The 5,553-nt window shown below is 37.0% G+C and overlaps 1 non-coding gene across 1 annotated transcript; it reads right to left on the reverse strand.

The window, feature by feature from the left end:
- Positions 1–4,887: 4,887 nt before the first annotated feature.
- On the reverse strand, positions 4,888–5,050 carry LOC142443797 (U1 spliceosomal RNA). The gene has a single exon (XR_012783548.1). It is a non-coding gene; the product is annotated as a U1 spliceosomal RNA (small nuclear RNA).
- Between the last annotated feature and the right edge of the window lie 503 nt (positions 5,051–5,553).

Raw genomic sequence — 5,553 nt, forward strand, 5'->3', positions numbered from 1 at the left:
ATTTACGTTTCCTATATTTGGTACCCAAGGATGTACTCAACAGTAATTAAGAACAGAATAAGAAGTGGTCTTTATTGTCATCATCCAGGACTATTGTTGCAGATCACAAGAAGGAATCCTGGATTAAAATGTTTTATTTTTGGAACCAATGTTCCTGTGTTGAACCCTATTTGGTAAGAATCTGAAGGGAACCTGTGAGCTTTTCTTTTAGAGACATCTAATTTTTACATTTATTCCTAGTTGTGGATCTGTGTTAAGCCCAAACCAGACGTGGTGCTATTAAGTCCATTCTGCTTCAGGAGCAGCCTTATAAGGCAGTCTAACTTGCTCATAGTGGTTCTAAGGCTGTAATCGTAGGCGGTCAGACTGCCAGACCTTCCTCCCATTGAGTGGCTTGTGTATTCAAACCACTGAGCACTAGACCATTGTGCCATCGTGGCTCTTGAATTTGTGGAACATAACATCTCCATCCCCCACCCCCTTTCAACTGTGTTAAGAGCTTTACACAAAGAGCAAATTATCAAGAGTAACAACAAAAATCTGCTATGAAACTAATAAAAGCAACGAGCAGAGGGAATTGTGAAAAGTTTCCATATCTCCACTTAGAACATATGTTTACCTAATGGCTACATCACAGACATGTTCCAATCATGTTATATTTAGTAAGAATAACAAGTTAAGGTTTTACCATGGTGATAGCATGTATTGCGTTTTTCAAGATTTCCTGTCCAAATCGCAGAAATACAGGCATATGAAATCTTTACTATCTCTTTGGTACTTTGTAAAACATGAAGAGTCCATACCTGACAAAAATGTTCACTCTCCACACTTCGCACTGCTGTGGGATCAACTGTGACGGACAGCAGCTCTGTGAGCACACCAGAACTAACCTGGTGGGTTTCAAAGTGTGACATCTTTACAGAAACAGAAAGACTCAGAACTCTCTCCCTTGAAGTGGATTCGAACTGCATACTTTGTGGTTAGAAGCCCAGTATGTAAACCACCATGCCACTATGGATGGCTCCTTCACCCTTCTCACAGGTAACTCAATTTATGTTGATTAATAAAATATGCTACACTATGTGTTAACTGAGGGCATATGTTAATTAAATTGATACATTTATAACCATTAAGTTTAATAATGAAATATTTTTCTTTTCAACATGCTGATATCTACAGTCTAGTGTAGTACATTTTATAGTATAGTATATAGCATAGTACTTGTTGTAGTTAGAAATAAAAATATCTGCCTCCATTTATGGGCTGTCTGTCATAAAAATCCTTTCAGAAGTCTGCTAGAGACAACGGATAGTCAAGATAATATAGAATAATTTGTCAACTATTTAATCCTCAAGTTTCTCCAAGCTCTTCCCCTATGTTTCAAAAGAGAAACCTGTCATATACACTTTACTTTCTGGCACAATTGTATTTACATAATGTTCAAAGTGTCTATCAAAGACCCATAAAGACATAGTCATTTGCAGAATGCTATTCTGATGTTTTACAGTTATCATGGAAAATGTACATCTCGTAGTATCAGGCTACCATTCACTGGGCACCTACAAAGCAAGAGACCTGAATTAAAGTCCAATGACCACCAATTTCATAAATTTGGGATAGCGATCATCTGCTTCTATTCACACTAGAGTGGTTCAGCCTTAAATTCAAGGTAGTATGTCAGTTATTTAAGCCTACTACAGGTGAGTTTGAGGTAAGCCAAGTTTACGGTGGTAAATTAAAATAAGGGGGTGGTGGTCTTAGAGATAAATTATCTTGGAAAATAAACTGAAGGTCCTTAAAATATTGGAAGATCCCCCCTTTATTATTCATATAATCTCTAGCTTTAATCTCTCCATTTTCACATATCCATTCTTTGCCCAGTTATTCACAGTCAGAATTTTCGTATCACTTTTTATATTTTTTCCAACTCCTTTTTCTTCTAAATCAATTACTCAGGATAATGTTGATTTCATTAAAATTTATCTTTTGTTTTTATTTCCCATGGACTAAATATATACTGTCTAGCATGGAATTTAGATTTTCATGATTTATCCCAAGCAGTTCTATCTCATTACACTTTCCTCTACTCATGTTCTATAAACCTTTCTACAGTACCCTTGTTGCCAGGCATTTATTTTCACATAGGAAGTAAAATCCTAGTTGACACCACTTTTTTTTTTTTTTGCTAGAGTCTACTGAAAGGTCTTTGATAGTCTACATTTAAAATTTACTGTGAATTTTACATTAACTTTACTCAAAGAATTTAACTTTTTCCTTGACTCCTGAGAGAGAATCTCTAAAATCATGGAATTTCCAAGTGATTAGAGGTTTTTGATGAGGTCTTTAGGGTATCCCTATGGATTTATACTAATGCACCCCAGTCAGGAGGATTACCCCATGATAAAAATTGATTTCAGGGATGTGAGCATATTCAAGCAAACATGAATCCTTAATAAGGCTTGGCAATGCTCAGGAAAAGTAAACCTCAGGGGTTTCCAGTTGGCAAAATAGGCGGATACAAGTAGGACCTGTAAACGAGATAGGTTCTGAAAACCGCATACGATATACTTGTTCGAGGCAATACTAATGTCCTTCAGTGTCATTTCTCCTTTTAGTTACTTTGGAGGAAATGCAAGAGTTTAGGTCCAGAACCAATTCCAACCAATTTGAATAACTCATTCTTTTAATGAACTATTACCCATATTGGGGCCGGGGGATGAAAAGGAATTACTGCCATCTTGTGAGCAGGCACAGATCCAGAACCATCTCCAACGTCTCCACCTGCTTCGTCTGATCAACTTTGATAGACCCTTTTCTGGTTGAGATGCTTCAAGTTTCTCTATCCATACAATACCCTTAGCCATTGATCGGAAAGTCAACTTTGTATAATAAACATCAATGTGCTCCTATGCTTAGTTAATCAAATAAATGCATCTTCTTTGATTGTCTATTTTTTTAGTGTTTGTAAGTCAGGGTAATTGAGACCTGATAGATGATGCTAATGGATTCTCTGCTTCAGAGTTTTTGCTCTGTGTGTCGCTGAGTTGGTACTATTACTCTAGATTAAAATTTACTAATTTCTGTTATTTCTGAGTATTCTGGTGAATTATCAAATCCAGAAGTGTAGTGGTAGCCAAAAAGCCAAATGTGAAGCAACTCTGGAGATGTACTGGGTTACAGCTTTGATGTACTGGGTTACATGTTGGGCTGCTAAGTATAAGATCAGCAGTTTAAAACCACCAGCCACTCCATGGGAGAAAGATAGGGCTTTCTATTCCTATGAAGAGTTAATAGTCCCAGAAACCCAGTGGGGCAGTTCTAGTCTGTCCTGCAGTGTTGCTATCAATTGGACTTGACTCAATGGCAGTGAATGAGATACCCAGTCATTTTCCTTCTTTCTCATTGAAACACAGTATCATTCGTCTTTATAAAAATCTCCTTCTTTGGGTATGTGATAACTAGGCCAATTACAATATTATTTAAAGCTCTTCTGTACCCTCTTAAAAAAAAAGAAAAGAAAAAAGAAACATCAGCAGCTCCTCAGGAGAAAGATTAGACTTTCTACTCCTGTCCAATCCTTTCAGTCTCCATAACTGACAGGGGCTTCCACAAGTCACCATTGACTCAATGGCAGTGAGTTTTAGAGCTGTAAAATATTAGATAGCTTTATAAAAAACTATTCATTTATGTGTGATCTTTTTCTTCTTGTTTTATGGAAATAGTCTGTCTCAAGGAAAATCAGCAACAACAAAAAAAGTGTTACAACTATCAAGATAAATGACATCTATCATATTCTGTCAGTCTGCTGGGAGTGCCATAGAAATTTAATTAGACATGAAGGATCAATGGTATATATGTTAGTCTCAACATTAGTATGCCTATTTGCATTACTTTGTATTTTAGAAACTGAGAAATAGAAAATATCTCAACTTTGTGAGAATCAGAAAGATTTTGAATTTGTCAAATTAGGAAGTATTTATCAATTGCCATTTAGGAGTCTTCACACAGTAGGCTTTTTTTGTATGCTTCTTCATTATGTGAAATGAATGGTCCTATTCATATTCCCATATGTCAAATTTATGCAACCCACATCTCAATGATTAGAATCCTGAAATGAAAAATCATTGATATAAAAAAATGATCAGCATTCAGTTACTTCATGAGGATAGAAAGGTCAGTTTGTAAAGATAAAATCAAATGTGTTTGTTCATTGAAAAAGAAGACATTCTAGGTACCTACATATCTGTTTAGGCCAAATTAGCATTACTTAACAGCTTCTTTATAGGAGCACACCATTGAAAAGATCCTTATCACATTCCATTATTTGTGTAATAGAAACAAAGACTCAGAGTTAATCTACAGAAGAAATGCTTATTTCACTATTCATTGAAATGAAAGATTTACCTAAAACAAGGCATTAAGAAGATTAAATCAATGAAATATTTCATTAGAGAAAAACTGAACTCTAATTTCCAATGAAAAATGTGAGACTTTGCACCACAAAGTAATCTTCATCTAAGATAAATATAGAACTTAAAAAGAACTAGAATATAAATGGACTTACAAAATATAGCCGTCTTGTTTAATTGTAGGAGGGAAACTTAGTATATTCTCTCAAAATTCTTCTTCAGTACCTTTTCTGGAAAAAAAAAACACAAAATGAATGACATTAAAGGCTGTAATTTTTAAATAATGATGAAGAAACTAAGTTTTTTTACTGATACTGAGACTTTGCATGGTAGCAAAAGTAGCGACAGGCAAACCAGAGACAGGGGGGTGAAAGGTTCCCTGGTCTGAGTGAGTGGAAAGAGAGTTCAGAAAAATTCTTAGAGCCTGGCATCCTCTCTCTTAACCAAAGTTTTCAGATATTTTTCTTTTCTTTTTTTACAGGGGAGAGCGCGAACGCAGTCCCCCACTACCACAAATTAAGCAGCCGAGTTGCCCAGGTTTGGGCAACTCGCAGGGGGCAGCACATCCAGAGTGCAATGGATGAGCCTCGCCCTGGGAAAACACCTTCGCGATCATGGTATTTCCCCTGCCAGATAAGTACAGCTTCAGCGACCAAGGACTGTAACCATCTTGTGAACTGCATTCTCCCAAATCCCTTGCCCCCCATGTCATCCAGTAGAAGCAGAGTGTCCTTCTCCACCAATGGACTGGAACAAAATCTTATGCTGGGCAAGAACACAAGTGGCCACTAGAGTTCACTTTAACTCAGCCTTGGAGTCCCTTCGGTGGGCATGCGGCTGCATCTCAGAGTGAAGGAATCTACAAGGGAGACGTTGGCTTCTCGTTCTCTCCTTTCCCTTCTGGTCTGGGTTCTCTCTGTTATTTCATCTGGTAGCAAATTAAAGCATTTGTACGGGTTGGGATTCCAACATTTTGCGAAAGATAAAGGACATGGAATTGGAGGATGCGGACGTCTGGACACCAGTCTAAAGTCTCATTAAGGCCTGTCAACCATTCCCATCTAGAAAATGATGAGGAAAACATTTTATAATCCCTCAGTTTTTGTGGGATATCAGCTATTGTCCTAGCAGAACTCCATAAAGT

Source organism: Tenrec ecaudatus, chromosome 3, assembly GCF_050624435.1.
Source record: "Tenrec ecaudatus isolate mTenEca1 chromosome 3, mTenEca1.hap1, whole genome shotgun sequence".
Classification (NCBI taxonomy): Eukaryota; Metazoa; Chordata; class Mammalia; order Afrosoricida; family Tenrecidae; genus Tenrec; species Tenrec ecaudatus.